The sequence below is a fragment of the Pteropus alecto genome, unplaced genomic scaffold (assembly GCF_000325575.1).
Source record: "Pteropus alecto unplaced genomic scaffold, ASM32557v1 scaffold7, whole genome shotgun sequence".
NCBI lineage: Eukaryota > Metazoa > Chordata > Mammalia > Chiroptera > Pteropodidae > Pteropus > Pteropus alecto.
The window spans coordinates 43,925,993-43,944,488 of record NW_006494614.1 but is presented as its reverse complement, the minus strand read 5'-3'; the positions used below and the strand labels follow the sequence as shown (position 1 = coordinate 43,944,488).

The following is an 18,496-nucleotide window of genomic DNA, read 5'->3' as shown; positions in this document are numbered from 1 at the left end:
TTCTTTCTTCCTCTTGCTGACTTTCTTTGATGATTTTCCCTGCTACGTGCTTTGATTCTCTTCCCTTTACCTTCTTTGTATCTACTGTTAGTTTTTGCTTTGTGTTTACGTAGATATAACAGTATATTTTAAGCTGATAACAACTTAACGAAGATTGCATACAAACACTCTATCTGTTTACTCCTCATCTCATATTTTGTTTTTGATATCACAATTTATCTCTTTTTATATTGTATATTCATTAACAAATTATTGTAGCTACAGTTATTTTTAATACTTTTGATCTTTAAACTTCATACCAGAGTTAAATAATTAACACATCACCATAACGTAGTATTAGCATATTCTAAATTTGACTATATACTTACATTTAACAGTATTTTTATATCTTCATATGTTTTTATGTTATTAATTAGTGTCTTTTTATTTTAACTTGAAGAATTCTTTTCAGAAACTTAAAAGAGTGACCCAAAAGGTATATGGTTCAACTTTCCACTTTGGAGAGGCTTAATAATTTTTCATCATGTGAAGACACTTGAAGTTAGAACATTATGATGTATTTAGCTAAATGATTACACAATCTTTCTGCTCAACAGAATTTGTCACTAATAATACAATTGGTGACAAATATCATTTGCATAAAATACTTTTTTCCATCCTTTCATTTTCAGTCTGTGTGTGTTCTTAAGGTTGAAGTGAATCTCTATATGTAGCATATAGTTGGCTCTTGTCTTTTAATCCATTCAGCCATTCTATGCTGGATATATATATCCAATATCATTTGGATATATGATATTTCTTGACCATAAATGTTCAAGGTAAATGAAGCCTATAACTTTAAGTGTCAAATCTTGAATATTTTTTTTGATAGAAAACTTTCTAAAATATATTCTGTGCCTTGAAAAGCAAGGGATACAGAGCACAAATTAGCATTTTCATTTTGACTTAGCTACAGCCTATGAAAAATGAGTACTGTAGTGTGCTACATTGGCACCTGCTGATTGTTATGTCTACTTTTTATACATAAATCTTTCTTGCCAGTTGTCCTAGTATACCTGCCTCTAATGTGTGCTCCTTTTCTCCATATTTGTTGTGGGATAGAAAACCAGATGGCAAAACTTCACAGAATGCTGTGTAAAATGAAAAGGATATGTAGAACATCTATATGTACTCCATGGCTATTTATATATTACTGTGGAGTAAAATTAATGTAAATGGGTAAAATTTGTCTCTAGTTCCTTTTCTCTAGAGCCCCTTATACCCCTCTCCACTGGACATTGGGCAATTTATAATCTCATCCGTCCTAAGGAAAGACATTCATTAAAAATAAAGAAAGATAAATGGTGGATTAAGGACCTTTGAAAATTCACTCCTCCACAAGAACAATTATAACAGTGGGAAAATTGTCAAAATCAACTTTTTCAGAACCCTGGAAGCTACCCAAAGGCTCAGAGAAATCCAAAGAGTGCTCACTCAAGAAAAATGGCTGAATCTCAGTGATGTTTTAACTTGTGGTGTTTTAACTTGATCATTCTCACCATTTTCCCCAACTTCTATAGTAGCCTTGAAAAACAATAGCTTTTCAACCACAGTAACTGTGAAAATCAGGAGACTAGCAAATAGTGGAGGGGGTGGTACGTGTTTGGAGCTCCCCACAAAGCCTAAAGAATTATACTTCACTGACCTATCTGGCAGCTCCCAGGAACAACCCCACTCACAGTACTTGCCTTTGTTTGACCTGATTTCACTACAAGTAGTACAAACAGCCCTATCTCATGTGTTTTTGAAAAAAATCATAATGAGTGTTTAACATCACAGTTGCCTTAGGTTGCAATACCAGCAAGGCAAACAAAAGGGTGAAGAAATATAACAATAAAAATCTATAAAAGGCAATGTTTATAAGAGGTTTTGAAAAGTTATGAAATATTCCTGAGAGTCTAGAAGGCCACACAGATGTGCAGGTTTTTTGCCTGCCCAGGAAAGACCTGAGAAGATCCTTATATCTCAACTCTGGCTGACCTTGAGGCTCTGCAAAGCAGGAAGTAAAGTCTACAGCAGAGTTATAAAGTCCTAGAGTACAGAAGAGGTGCCTCCAACACACAGAGAGCCCTTCATCAAAAGGCTGGAGACTGATTTGTCCAAAGCATTTAAGGAAATCTCTGTCCAGTCATTAACTGACCACTAAACTACCTGAGCTGGGATTTCAGAGGCTGCCTACAATGAAGAATACAGACTTTGCAGAGTTAGTCCAGGGATTTCACTTAAACAAACAGCAGCGGCAACAACAACAACAATAACTAACAGTAACAAACCCTGGGAAAGGTGGGAATCTAATTTCTCAAGCTGTCATATTATACTACTTAAAATGCCCAATTTAGAAAAAATTATGAGACACAAAGAAACAGGAAAGTATTTCCCACACCCAGGAAAAAAAATGTTTTTAATAGAAATAGTCCTTGAGGAAGCCCACATTTTGGCTTCCTATATAAAGGTTTTAAGGTAGCTACTATAAATATGTTAAAAGGACAAAAGCAATGTATGTTTAAAAAATGAAAGTACAAGAATGATGATTCGCAGAAAAGAAAATATCAATAAAAAATAGAAATTGTTTAAAAGATCCAGATAGAAATTCTAGAGTTGACAAATAAAGTAACCAAGATAAAAAAACATTCATTACAATAGCAAATTTGAGTTAGTAGAAGAAATAATCAGTGAACTTCCAGATAGGTCAATTGAGATTATCCAGTGTGAGGAAGAGGAATTAAAAAGAATAAAGAAAAATGAACAGATACTTCAGAGACCAACATATGCAAAGTGAGACTCCTAGGTGAAGAGGGGAGAGACTATTTAGAGAAATAATGGCCAAAAAACTTTTCAAATTAGATGAAAACATTAATCTACATATCTAAGAATCTCAATCAACATCAAGTAGGACAAACTCAAAGATACTCAAAACTAGACACATCATAATCAAACTGTATAAAGACAAATATATATGTGTGTGTGTGTGTGTGTGTGTGTGTGTGTGTGTGTGTGTGTGTATATATCTGAAGTAGCAAGAGAGAAATGACTGATCACATATGAGGAATTCTCAATCAGATTATCAGGAACCATGGAGGCCAGAAAGCAATGAAAATGCTTGAAAATGCTGAAAGAATCCTTCTTTGCAGAAATTGACAAGCTTCTCCTAAAATTTATATTTTTTATAAATTTATATTAAAATTTATATGTTTTCAGATTATTCATTGATACTTTTACTTCTCCACTTCCAACATAGATGTCTTTTATTTCATTTTTCTTGCCTAATTGCCCTGGCTACTTTGCTAGTGACTAGTTCTCTCAGTTTTTGTTTAACTGAGAATGTCTTAATTTCTCGATCATTTTTGAAGTATGATTTTTACAGATATAGAATTCTCTATTTTCAGATGACATGATCTTGTATATAGAAAATCCCAAGGAATTCACTATAGAACTATTAGAAGTAATAAACAAATTCAGTAAGGTTGCAGAGTACAATATTGTTTAAACGGCAATGCTTTCCAAACTGAAAACTGATAGACATATTCATGTAATCTCTATTAAAATTCGAGGTGGCTTCTTTGCAGAAATTGACCAGCTTCTCTTAAAATTTAAATGGGAATTCAAAAAATCCAGCAGAGACAAAATATTCTTGAAAAAGAACAAAAGTGGAAGACTCGCATTTCCAAATTCAAAACCTACTACAAAGTTACATAAACCAGGACAGTGGATCAATGGAAAAAATTGAGAGTCCAAAATAGACTCTTACAGTTATAATCAGTTGATTCTTGATTAGAGTACTAAGATCATTCAATGAAGGAAAAAACGTTTTTTGTTTTTTGTTTTTTTTTTAAACAAATAATGCTTGGACAATTGGATATTTAAACGCAAAAGAATGAAACAGGACCTCCACTTCATACCATGCACAAAAATTAACTCAAAGTGGATCAGAGAGACCTATTGCAAAAGCTAAAAGTAAAAACAAACAAACAAAAAGACACAATTCTTGAAGAAGACATAGAAGTAAATCTTCATGTTTGATTATGCAATGGTTCCTTAGATATGACATCAAGTGTACAGCAGCCAAAGAAAAAAATAAACTGGACTTAATCAAAAATTAAAAACCTTTGTGTTTCAAAGGACACATCAAGAAAGTGAAAAGACAATCCACAGTATTAAAAAAAATGTTTGAAAATCATATATCTGACAAGAGATTTGTTATAATAGCCATAATCCAGAAAATATAAGGAGCTCTTATAACTCAATGATAAACAAATAATTAAAAAGTGGGCAAAGAATTTGGATAGATATTTCTCTAAAAAAGATATAGAGATGGCCAATAGCACATGAAAAGATGCTCAACATTACTAATCATTAGGGAGAGGCAAGTCAAAACCACAATGAGAATCTACTTCATACTCAATAGGGTGGATAAAAAAGAAAAAGAAAACAGACAATTATAAGGGTTGGTGAGTATGTGGAGAAATTGGAACCTTTATACATTGCTGGCAGGGATGTAAAATGGTGGAGCTGCTTTGAGGTTCCTTAAAATGTAAACATAGAGTTACCATGTGGCCCAGCAATTCCATTCCTAGGTACATGTCCAGCATTGGAAAACATGTGTTCACACAAAAATTTATAATGAATGTTCATAGTAGCATTATTCATAATGGCCCCAAAGTGAAAACAACCCAAATGTCCATTGACTGAGTGGATAAATAAAATGTGTCATATCCATACCATGGGATATTATTTGGCCATGAAAAGGAATAGAGTTCTGATACATGCTACCAATATGGATAACCCTTCAAATGTTATGTTAAGTGAAAGAAGAAAAGAAGACAGTCACAAAAGGTCACATGTAGTATGATTTCATTTGTATGAAATGTCTAGTATAAGCAAATTCATGGAGACAGAAAGTAGATTAGTGGTGCCAGATGTGGGAGTAAGGAGTAATGGGGAGTACTTGCTACTGGATATGGAACAGGGCTTCTTTTGGGGGTGATAAAAAATTCTAAAATAATGGTGATTGATGATTGCACTTTTATACTAAAAACTACTAAATTGTAAACTTAGTGAATTTTTGGTATGTAAATAATATCTCAATGAAGCTGTTATAACAATGAAATAGTAAAGAAGAATCGATTCTAAATTGTTAGTAACTAGATGTGTTTTAACACTTTGGCACTAGTATTTTTAAAAGATGGAAAGATGGAATGGTAATTTAAAAAAGATATGAAACAAATGATGAACTTCAGCAATAAACAACAGGATGAACATTTTGGGTGAGAAATATTTCTCATCTTCCTAAAATTAACAATGCCACTACTGCCTAATTTATCGCGGGTAGAGACAACACTGATATGTAAATAAATCAATGCTTTATAAACACAGAGTTTGATGATCAGATAAAATCTCCAGTGTAGGAATCCTCTCCTTTTTCCACAACGCATTTTCTCTATAAATTCAAGTTATAAAGCTAAGATATTTTGTCATTTCTTATCTTTTAATATTCTCATGAATAAAACAAAAATAAAGCTTCTACTTTCTTGGAGATTATAAACTGAAGTATTACTCCACACACATCACATTTACATGCTAGAAAAATACAAAGCATTCAAGTTTAGTTTTTCACTTTTATTACTTTTTATTTAACTAGACCCCAAGGAGAAGAAGGCTGTTTAGAAGTAACTGTATAAAATGAGACTTCATTTTGTTTACCAGATAAGAAGGCTTTAAGAACCCCCTTATACAATGTCTAAATCAAAATAATCAACAAAAAATTATTATAATGATGATAATTTAGTTCACTGAACCAAACAAATCATATTATAGTCACTCAAATTTGAAGGCACAGCACAGTTGAAAAAAACAACAATGAAGTAATAGGATTATAGATTTTATAATTGGTGTCATGAGAAATCTTCTAACTACGTTTTGTCCAACAGAAGAATTCCTTCTAAGGTGTTTCTGAAAAAGAAATATTCGCACTATGCTTAAACAGATGTTTGATTCAGGAGCAGGATGAAATCAGAGAATCCTAGTGGGGCTCCCTTCATTTTTGAGGAAAGAGGGGCAGGTAGGATGGTACCTTAAAAGATCATGCAGTTTAGTCTTAGAAAAATTAAGAACCCCAGGAAAATACATATTTATATTTTTTAAAACTGTTCATTGGAACAAATTAGTTCATTCAGAAAACACAAATAACCCAAACAATTAGTATTAAGAGCAGAATTTTTAAGTTAATAGAAATTATATTTACATTTAACTTCACTAAAAACCTTTCCTTAATGTCAACAAGACTAATCTGGAATAGAATTATTAAAATTAGTCTATGGCCATGCCACCCTGAACAAGCCTGATCCCCTCTAATCTCGGAAGCTAAGCAGGGTCAGGCCTGGTTAGTACTTGGATGGGAGACCATCTAGGAAGACCAGGTGCTGTAGGCGTAAAAAATAAAAACTAAGGGATTGTAAACTGACAAGGTCCTTGCAATCTGTGAGGTCAACCAAGGGTTGCCTCGCCTAAACAAAAAAAATAATCAAAATTAAGGCCCCTATTTTAAATATATAGTGACTCTATTACTCCATCTTGCCTTTCATACAGTTCTAAGAGCCCGAGTAACTGAAATTCACTTATTTTGATCTGTTTTTGATTCTCAGAACAGTTCATTTCTGTCCACTGTAACTCTCTTCCAAGAATAAAGTCCCTCATAAGCAGCCTCAAGCAATTCTTTGGTGCAGCTCATGTCTTTTGTAAAGAGTATGGTAAGTAGACTCTTAATTGTTTCACTTTCAGAATATTTCTCAGTGCATAATTCAGCAGCCTAAATTTTTAACCCATTTCCCATTTGCCCCAAGAATACTCACTGGTGGCCTTCGTGGCTGCAGTGTTTACCCTGAGATAACTCACAGATTAAAGTCTTAACCTCATCCCCAAAGTTTGCCGTGAAATATCTCACTTTTATTATTATTTTAGCATCACTCTAGTATATCTATAGTCTTTTTGGAAACAAATGACATCATTCTGTTTATAGCATTCTGTTTTTAGTAGTGGTATTTTGATTTACAAAATATAGTAATTCTCGATCGCTGAAAATGTCAAATCCTAGACAACGTAGCATTCCTACGTGTGATGTTAAATTAATGCTGGCAGTGAGCTGCACTTTTTTTTTCTAAATGGGAACTACTGTGAAACATGCCCTGGAGGTGTGCAACATGACAGTCCTGCTTAAAGGCACTAAGTTTAGTTCCCCTGGTTTAGACACAGGCCTTTCGGAAAGCATGTCCTGGCAAGATCATTCTAAAATCTTTTGCCGATTCACTTGTATGACATATTGATTGAATTGTAAATCCTGATAGAGAAATAAAGTAGGTTACATGGCTAACCAGAGTTTACTTAAATCAAATCATTAGCTATTTTTTAAAAAGGAATATCTCAGGCAAGGATAGTTAGATTAAAAACAACCTGCACAACAAAATATGATTTTGTCAGAAAAATAACACTGCAAATGTGGATTAAATGGTAATTGATGCACTTGGGATCATCATCTAAAGCTTTTTGTAAGTACCTGTGAGCATACTGGTTATTGGACTAGGATCTCAAACAAGAGGCCCACAGGCCAAATACTGCCAGCAAAGCATTTTGTTTGGCCAGTACTCAATGTGCCTACATTTTTTAGTATTGCCTTATCACCACTTTAATGCCTGAGTGACCAGTAGTGATGTACTCTCTTTTATTTCTGATATTGGTGACATGCTCCTTTTTTTCCTTTTTGGTTTACCTGGCTAGAGATTTAGCAATTTTATTGTTCTTTTCAAAGTGCCAACTTTTTCTCTCTCCCTCCCTCCCTCCTTTCCTTTTTTTTTTTTTTAAATTCAATCTGATTGCTCTTGGCCCCTGGGACCCATGTTCCCAATTTAGGCACAGATACCACCACTCCTTATTGCCCTCATTGGTTTACTTCAGATTAGCTGCCTGCCCTCTGTGGAATTTTGTGTTTTGAAACCATTGGTTTAAAATAACTCATATAAATGCTAAGAGAGTAACACTATGATTTAAAACAAAAACAAAACAACAACAAAACTAAACTAAACATAAGAATGATATGGACATAGAAAAATCTTCCAGATTTTGAAATATCATAGGCAAACCCCTCATACCATCAACCACCCAAGAAACAGACTGGCTATTTCTCCCAATCATTGCTCACATTTCTTAAGCTCTAAAATATAATAGAAAACAAGAATGTTGAGTGCTTTCCTCTCAAACAGTCACTTTGGCACAATCAGGACTCCAACTCTTGGATGTGTCATAAAAACCAGATCAACAACCGCCCGTCTTAAATCATGTGCAAATTTACCTCCTTGGATACAGGGGCTAAGAAAGAGGACCTTTTGAGGTTCTTTCCAGCTCTGTAATTCTCAGGGATTTGTTCACAGTCTTGTCTCAACTACTTTAAACCAAACTTTGCAAGAGGCAAACACATCATGGGGCACATAATCCAAACACTCTCCCTTGAAAAGGATCCTCAAGATCTTAACCACACTAAACAGCCTCATATCCATAAGTTCATGGACCAAATCCAGGCCAAAGTGCTCTCTAAATGAGGCTGTTTATTATTTCCCAAGTTCCTGAAGAAACCATTTTGTCTTAGTATTAATAATAAGCAGCTCAAATCTGGAAACATAACAGAAACGCATGTAACTTCAATAGAAGAAAATGACCTATTCTGAACACAATCCAGTTCTGAAATATGTTTCAGTTTGAAGGTCAGTATACTGTATTAAAAAGTGAAGGTTACATTTTTATTTTATTTACATTATGAAAAATGCATTTACTGTAGCCTTTCTGACAGATATTTTTTCCATGACCCTTGAGAATAAACACTTAGACTCATTAAATACATAATCATTTTCAGATGACCATCTAAGGAGGCAACTAAAATGAAACAACAAAAAGTTTTGTGCAATAATACAGAAAAATTCATTGTCTATAGAAATTTACTTGGGCACAACCTGTCATAAAGTGTGAACTGATTACTATGCATTTCTTTTCTAAGAATACAAAAAAGAAGAAAGGAAGGAAGGAAGGAAGGAAGGAAGGAAGGAAGGAAGGAAGGAAGGAAGGAAGGAAGGAAGGAAGGAAGGAAGAAAAAGAAAACACTTTTCTCTAAAATTGTCACACTGAGTTCTCTGTCAGTAAATTGATTAATCACATTTTTAAAGCATCCATTATATTATATTAGAAGCCTGGTACTGTGTGCTATGTTGATTTATAGGGGTAAAAACTTACAATGCAAGATAAAACAAAATAATTAACAAGATAAATACCTTTAAATATAGGAGTATGTGTGTACATATTATGCCTATATAATCTTATAATATGCATATTAATCTATAACAAAAAAATACCCAAATAGAGTATATATATCTTGTAGAGAGATACAGAATTTACAGAAAGTCCTCTGTAAGGATTTCTCATTGGAAAGGCAAAGTGACAAAACTATCTTCCTGGGGATTTGATCCTTTGTCTTGAAAGGTAGAATGGAGCTTCTGGGCCCTCCAGCTATCTGAGTAGGTAGAAACAGAAATACAGAAATTCAGGCTAAGAAGCAGGGAAGACAGGCACAGAAAAGAAGGGACAAAGGGGCCTGCGTTGCTGGGAGGAGTTGCCTGAAGTGTTCCACAACAGAGAGGAGAGTGAGAACTAGAGAACTCCAGGGTGGCAAAGAGGGCAGTAGGTAGTTGCCGGGGGTGTGGAGGATGCTGAGAGAAGCAACACAGGAGAAAAGATTTAAGATGTTTGCAACACATTAAAAATGTACTCCTCTACCCCTTTGCATTTCCTTGAGAGCCTGAATACAACCTGACCTTTGTGTACCTTCAAAAGTGACAGTATACACAGACTAGACCACATGGAGCTCTAGTTTATATCTGAGTTACAAGCTTTTTTCTCTATACTTCCAGTCTCAAGATTATTTGCAAAATAAAACCTTCTAAGTTGATTTCAATTTTGTGTGAAATGGAAGACATTTATCACATTCCTAGGAATTCGATCACACTTTGACTTCAGTGGATAATCATGGGGGGTTGGGAACTGCCCTTTAGAACAGAAAAAGGTAAATTAAAAATACCTCTCATGAAGTTCCTAATCACTATTTACTGTGGCTTTAGTTATATCATGGATACACAATGATTTAATGGGATTCAAGAGCTGAGAGTCAGAAGTGGAAAGATGTGCCTCAATTTGGATCACTCATAAAGAAATGAGGAGAGAGGAGCAGAAAATGAGGCAGAACGTATGGGCTAGATCATTATTTAGCTGACTGTTCAGCCGAGTAATGACAATGTTATCCTACAGGCCATGGAGAGCCTCCGAAGGGTGGTGGGGGCCAAGCAGTGACTAGTAGTCACTAAACAAGCAGAGATGGGAGGCCAGTCTTAGCTGGGAAGACATCATATGAGAGACCTTCTAGGAGCACACTGTGAAAAGAGACATGAGGACAGCGGGAAGGAACAGTGCTCACAAAATTTTGTGAAAACCTATCCTACTACTAGTTCATGGATAGTATAGTTGAAATACCATCTTTATAAAGTGCATATACAATATGGTCTCAATAAACTAAAAAAATCTCTAGTCTGAAAGCAGTCAATCAAAATTTGCATATCTCAATTTTTCTGCAGTGCTTCGATCTCAGTTTGATCAAAACTGAACTCATTATTTTTCCTCTCAAACATATTCCTCCTCCTTCATTCTCTAGGGAATTTTCCTGAGATTTCGCTCTATTATTACCATTTTAAGATGAAAAATACTGAGCTTTAGAAAAGTTAACTAGATCAAGGTCGCACTTATTAAGTGATAGGACTAAGTTCAAGCTCTATCTGATTACAAATATAATATTATTTTGACTACCTAATTAAGTTATAAAATAAACCTGACCATCGTATTTTAAAACTTAATCCAGTGTGTTCATCAGAGTCTTATCCAGCTAACTGTTTGTCTCAAAGTTGCTCTTCTCAGAAATTCATAGGGAAAAAAGTTACGTGCCACACGATGACATTTCAGTCAATGATGGACTGCAAATACAATAGTCCCGCAAGATTATAATGGAGATGAAAAATTTCTATCACCCAGTGATGTTGTGGCTGTTGTGACATCATAGTTAAATACATCATTCAAGTGTTTGTGGTGATGCTGGTGTACATGAACTTGCCACCCTGCAGTCGCATAGCACATATAGCTATATACAGTATATATTACTTGATAATGATAATAAATGACTATGTTACTGGTTTATTTAATATACTATACTTTTTATCATTTTAGAGTGTACGCTTTCTCTTTATTTAAAAAAGTTTTCTGTAAAATAGTATGCTGTGTCACAACAGCAGCAGTCTCATGCATCTTGTTTACTGTGTCTCTTGATTGTATCATTTTCTCTTGTGTTGATTTAATCTTGCTGTTGTGTTGTTTTGTATAGTAACATGCTGTGCAAGCCTGTAGCCTAGGAACAATAGGCTATACCATAGAGCTTAGTTGTGTACTAGGCGATACCATCTAGGTTTTTGTAAGTGTATTTACTCTCTGATGTTTGCACAGCAACGAAATTGCCTACTGACCCATTTCACAGAATATATCCCTGCCAGTTAGGAGCACATGACTGTAACATTAAAGTCTTAGAGATTAAGTTTACTGGCTTCATTTTTTAAAAATGTGAGGGCTCATCAGAATAAAAGATTAAGATTAATATAACAGATTGTTATATACAATTAAATTATCCATTCCAATACTTTTCATTTATTCTCACCTTAAAACCACACCTTTATTTTTCATACTGCATGCAGCGAGCATCTTATAGGTATAAATGTAATGCAGATATATAATCTTTTCACTTGGAGTACCTTGATTTTCATCAATCTATAGTAAAATTCTGCAAAGCAATGTTGTTTAACATGTACTACTAACTAGGATGGTTAAAGGTAGGAGAGAAAATTAACGACAAAAAGTCTGTATCATCCATTGAGAGAAAAGCAAAATTTAATAACAGTCCTTTAATAACATCATGTTACTAATAGGATTATAGCATAGAAAACAGAAAAAAAAAAAAAGCTAATTTTTTTAGAGTTTTCCTCCTAAAGGCAGCTATCAAAGGGAGAAAGTACCAGAGACTTAGGGACAGCCTCCAGGAAAGTCAAAAGTTTTAGAGCAGCCAAGTAAAGGACTGATATTTTCCTCAATTTCCTTTGATGCCTCCTATCTAAAAACTCTTTTCAATTCCATATTTGGAACCCAAGGATACAAAGGGATTGCAACTGGTAATAAGTGGCTAAACATATTTTTACATAAAAGCTGTTGGAAGGCTCTTAAAATCTAAAGGAGAGGGAAGGACAGAATCACTTCTCCCCAACTTCACAGTTAGCTGACTGTTAAAAAGGAACAATAGAGGGCTTTGTGAGGCTGTCAAAAAAAGAAAATTCCAGAGAATGCCGATGGGACGTGAGTGGGGGTAGCGGTTTCATAGACTTCTCTGGGGAGAAAGCTAGAAACATGGTCCTCTGAATGCACAGGAAACAAACAAACAAAAAAACTGAATGGGATACACTAGAATTAAAGCAAGTCAATTGAAAGCAATTCCCCAGATTCTTTCAAACAATAGGAATTCGTTCATTGATATGGCCCATTACTATGACCTTATTGTTTTCAGGGTAGCATTGTTGGACTTGTGCGAGTATATGAAATGTCACAGCTAATCTTTATAAAAGTGACAAGAGGAAAGAGCCCACTAGTTATGAGATATTAATAACATTAAGTTCTTGAGGTGAACAGGAGGAGAAGCCAGTCGCATCTACTGATATGCACAGCAAGGCTTACAGGACTCGAGGTTGGTGGGGAATAAGCTCTTCTTTCATAAGGAAAATAGAAGTCATCATACAAGAAATTTCTCAGTTCCTCCTTCCACTCCCAATCTCCATCTCTACGTGTATAAATTTACCTCCATCTAGCCTCTCTAGTCTTGTTTCTGCCTCCTCTTCTCTCGTCGTAGAAGACTGGTCTTCCTCCTCTCCAAGGCCAATCTCTTCTACCTGTATTGTAGCCTGTATCCTCTCCTACTTCCCTAGGGACTTTTCCCACCTATTAACTCCTCTGTATTTTTGACTTTTTCTAGTCATTGCTTCCTCCTTAGAAAATAAGCAGGCTCAACCTTCTCCTATCATTGAAAATACTTATTTTTGTTTATACAAGTAATTCATAAATGTATGAATACAATGCTTGTTAAATTTTTAAAAATACACGTAAATTAATTACATTTAGGTCCCCCTTAAATATAATTCCCTTGCTCCATCTTCGAAATTACACCACAGTTAATCACTGTTATTCCTTTTGCACGAATATTTGCAGACTTTTTTACACATTGTTTTTTACATATAGCATTGTTTTATGTATTTTTTTTTTAAATAACTGATTTAATACTCTACGTATTTTTGGGCAATTTGTTTTGCTCACTCAACAATATATCTTGTCACATCGGAAGATCCGTATCATTCTTTTACATGCTAAATCTGTAAAGTATTTCACAGTATAAATGTACAAGTTATTTATCCAATGTACATTCACGTCTGTAATGGAAGAGGTCCTGTTTAACTAGACTGACTTACTCTTAATATTACCAAATTTTTATTTTGCCAATTTAAAGAGGGGAAGAGGTCTCTTATTGCTAATTTTCATTTATCTGATCACAATGTGATTAAGCATAGTTTCATATTCATATTTCACATTAAACATACTTTCATATTTTTATTGACTAATTACATTTCCTTTTCGTGGAACAGACTGTTCCTATTCTTTGACTAATTTTGTAATGGATTGTTTGTTTCTTTCTTATTCCTTGGGAGGAGTTATTTCCATGTACCGATATTAATCCTATTACATGTTGCATATTTTCAAACCGATAGTAATTTACCTTTTAATATTGTTTATGGTGGCTTTTGTTGTCCAAATTTATTTTTATCAAGTCAGATTTGTTTTTTGTATTTTATGTCATTAAGAGGGCCTTCTGTTTCCAACATCATAAACATGTTTTCTCCATTTCCCTCCTTTTATTGCTTTATTTTTTACAATTTGTTATTTAATTCATCTTTTTTTTTTTGTTAATGGCATGAGTTAGAATTTAACTTTGTTTTTGCTTGCTTGATAGCTAATTTCCCCAGCACCATTTATTAATGATCTATCATTCTTCAACTCATTTAAAATGCTATCTTTATCATAAACTAAATATTCATATATACATGAAACTGTTTCTGAAGTATCCATTCTATCCTATTAATTTATTTGTCCATTCCTGTGCCAATACCATGCTATTTTAATTATCATAAATTTATAATATGATTTTATATCATGTAGGGCAAGTCTCCATTTCTTTGTTCTTTTACAAAATTGTCTTGGCTATTCTTGCACATTTTCTTTTTCTTGTAAATTTTAAAATCAGTTTTGTCAAGTTCCAATTCTTCTAATTTATTTGACCACAGAACTCATTTTTCAAAGATAGATGTTCAAAAGAACACACTTCAGTGATACACTGCCTTAGATTGTATCTGGTCCAAAGATATATTTTGTTTGGTTGGCATAGTGTTGACCCAGCCATATTTTTAAAAATGTTTGACACCCATTTGAGAGCCAAAAGTAAATAATGAGTGTGCAGTAGAGCATGTGTATGTGTGTGGTGTGGTGTCTTTGCTTTCCCAAATAGCAACAACTGTCTGGATCCAAGTGGTGAGTGCTCCTTTTATTTATGTAGGCCCTAAGTCCAAGTTCTCCAGTTTCTGAACTTGGCCCATTTAGTTTACCTGTGCCATTTGCCTAGACCCTAGACAGCCTTTGCCTCTGAGAACCCTGCATGATAGTAACACCATCCTATATAGTCTCATGTCCCTCCAACTCATCCTCTCTCTACATTGCCACCAGAATGATTTTTTTCTATAACACATATAACTGGGCCACCACTCTGATTTAAGTTATTTGGCAACTTCTGATTGCTCTTAGGATAAGATCCACTTTCCTCTCTAGGCCATATGAGGTTTTTTATAATCTGGAATACTTTTTGCGTGCCATTTCACATTATCTCCACATTATCCATTCTCTAGCCATTTGTCCTGTCTATAGTTCTCAATAGGTTTCCCACATAGTCATTCATACTTGAATATAAGTTGGTCTGTGTGGAAGCCCAAGTCACTCCACCACCCATAAAACTCACACTCTAATCCTCTGCCCCAACCAAATTTGTTCTCTCATATGTATTTACTTGTATAACACCTACAATGCCAAGCCTCAGGCTCAATTCCATTAAAACCTACGCTTTACAGTTCTTTATGACTTCTTCTCTGCTGTTACTCACCTTCTCACCACTATCTCAAAGAAAGGAATGAAGTTCTTCTTTTGCGTCCCTCTTCCTCTCATTACACCTTCCACTGAATCAGTAAGTGACCGACTTTCTTGTCTATTTGACCCATAAAACTGTGTTCTCCTAATGGACAGAAATTCTACCTTAATTAATGCGGTATTTCTAAAGCCTAGGGCAGGGTAACTAGAAGTCTATAGGGATTCAATAAAACTTGTCGAATAAAGAAAGAGAAGGCTGGAGACATGATGAAGGGAGGGAAGGTTTAATGAATCAATTATTGCTTCTATTCTTGGGAAGCTTGGAGCCATGAAGAATTCTGCTCATTATTTAAATAGTAGAAAAGCCAGCATGATCAAACAACTAAATTTCCAAGGAGAGAGTAGAATTAACTTTGTCCTGTATTTTAACAAATAGTGTGGACAAAATTGCATAATTGTTTCTTCGACAAACTTATAAAATTGTGAGATACCAGAGACAAGTTCTCTCTAAATTTAAACTTATGGTTTTTAAGGTTATTACGTCTGAAAGCCAATATATTTTAAGTTTTTAGTTCTAAAATAATAAAGGAATTTTATGGTAATAAGTGATTAAAATACAAATATTTGCTTTGCACACAGTTATTCAGCAGTCTATAAAGTTAAGATAATCTGTACTCAAGTAAGACTTAAGGACGCTCTTTGGCACATATGAACATTCTGTTCACGTATTAAAGGTCAATCAGCTATATACTAGCTTTCTCAAAAATTTTTAAAAAATCACAACAAGATGCCTAAGCCCTGTATTCACATTTATAGAATACTTTTAGTTGTATTCTTAGTTGTATTAGTTCCATTTTTGGCATTTTTAGCATTTGTCTAGCAGACATACAGGTACATATAAAACACGAAATTCCATTAATATGACATAAAGGTTTCAAATTTAAACATACAGGAAACCGACAAGTTATAGTCCTCATAACTATAACTTACCCACTTTGAAATTTCTACATAAGTAAAGTTTAGATACTAAAATGTGAAGCATTGAGCTGGAACACAAAAAGGACACATATATAAACAGTCCAAATTCTCACCTTGCTTACAATGTCTACTTTTATTTTCAAAGAACTAACATTAATATGATCTGTTTTCCACATACATAATAGCTAGATGCAAAAGGAGTTGGAACTGAGCCTATTTCATTTAAATATTCAGGTAGTTTAAAGTTGAATATTCACATCTCATTAAAAACATCTCCACACTGCATTAAAAATTGCTATGCATTTTCAGTACATTTTAATTCAGAAAATTAAAACGAAAAATTAGAAAGCACCTATTTCCAAAATAAGAAAAATACATGATCTTATTACATATCCTAAAAATTCTGTAGAAAGAGCAAAAAAATTATACCCAATAGTCTTACAACATCTTTTCAATTGTATTTATTATTTTATTTTCTCCCTAAATTCTTTTGATGCAGAAATTTTAGAAAGAATTCTGTCAATTTGGAAATAAGCACCCACTTCTCTTGAAGAGCATAAGTGGTTTCACAAATGAGTGTGTGTTGGGGGGTGCTTATTTTGTTCTACTACTACTTAACTCAGCATATTAAGTTCAGATTTATACATTAAATAATTTCCCTATGAGCTGAGGCCAAGCACACATGTTTCCACCCAAGGGAAAAAGTTTAGAGTGAATGAAAACAAAACTCAATAATAAAGGTCTTCACACGGAGGCAGTCAGCCAAGTTAGAGCGTAAAAGTCCAACATGGTGTGTGGCTCTTATTTAAATACACAAGAAAGAACTACTAAATTCTTTAAGTACTGGGGCTTAATTTGGGGTTATAATGAATGAAAACCTTTGGGTCAAAAGGACTAGTCTGGTTTGTCCTTCTGCTTTCAGGTAGGCCCACCCAAACTATTCTGGACAGAGGAGAAATTGAACTGTATTTAGAGCCTTTCAAGAGAATCCACAATTGCTCCTAAAAACTCATTCTAATATTAAATGGCTCTGTCAAGAAATCTTCCCAGTATTTCCAGTAAATCCTTTGTGCTGAAATTTAAATCGGAAAACTGGCCCCAATGTGACTTTAACATGTGGTCCCCTAACCTATAGGTTATATTGTACCATAAAGGCTCATACAATAGGACTAATTCTCTACATATTTTACAGCAATTTCCCAATAGTTACTTAAGAGTATCTGGGCCAAGAAAGTGCTACATATAGAAAATTATGTCTATTTTGTTGCAGTATTTGGAATATCATCTCATTAATGGGTTTTTTTTTGTTTGTTTGTTTTTTTCCTTAAAGGTGGCCACAAGTCTAAGGCCAGCAAAGCAGTAGATTATAAAAGAAGACCCATTCTATATATACAAACTGAACTGGTCAGTCAGTCAGTAATGAAACTGAGTTTTTTAGCATATTCATAGCTGACCAAGTAAGTCGTGGTTGATCAGCTCAACTATGCAATGATCTTAGTCAGTAAAGTTATGTTTTGTAAGACCGACTTAGCCTTTAAGAAATGGTTTAAATTTGGCCATGTGGAAAACTAGCCATATCATATTTACCCATACATTCAAGTACACAGCATAAAATGTTTAGTCAAAATAGCCAATCAAAATTTTGTTGAAGGCCAATTATTTATCCCTTCATTCATCCACTCCTTCATTCATTTATTCTAACATTTATGATTCCCCTTCTTCCATAGCACTGTTCTAGGTACAATATAATGTAAACAAGTAAAATTCAAGTGCTATACCAGAATACATGGAATATACAACTTAGTCTATCCTTGGATGAGAAGTCCTAGCCATAGGGTCTTGCCCAGTCACTTTGGGGTACCATCACATCAGATAAAGATATTGGGTGAGTAGCCACCTATAAGATATAAGCTGTCTAGTTGTGTTGTCAGTGTCTCTTTGGAGGTTTTGAAGTCTAAGTTGCTAAGTTCAGAAATATAAATTACTCACACAATTTTGTCAATGAAACTGCTTCAACAGCAGAAATCCTGCACTTCCCTGCCCCACCCCCCAGGTCGTCTAAAACAGGCTTTAAAGAGCCAAATATTTTTTACCTAAGGGCCCCAAAATTCATTTTCTTCTA

The 18,496-nt window shown here is 34.3% G+C and overlaps 1 protein-coding gene and 1 pseudogene across 1 annotated transcript in view; one reads left to right on the top strand and one right to left on the bottom strand.

The window, feature by feature from the left end:
- Positions 1–18,496, bottom strand: part of KIF6 (kinesin family member 6) — a 369,189-nt gene that overhangs the window by 304,305 nt on the left and 46,388 nt on the right. The gene's annotated exons all lie outside the window — the stretch shown is intronic.
- On the top strand, positions 6,349–6,467 carry LOC112474733 (annotated as a pseudogene).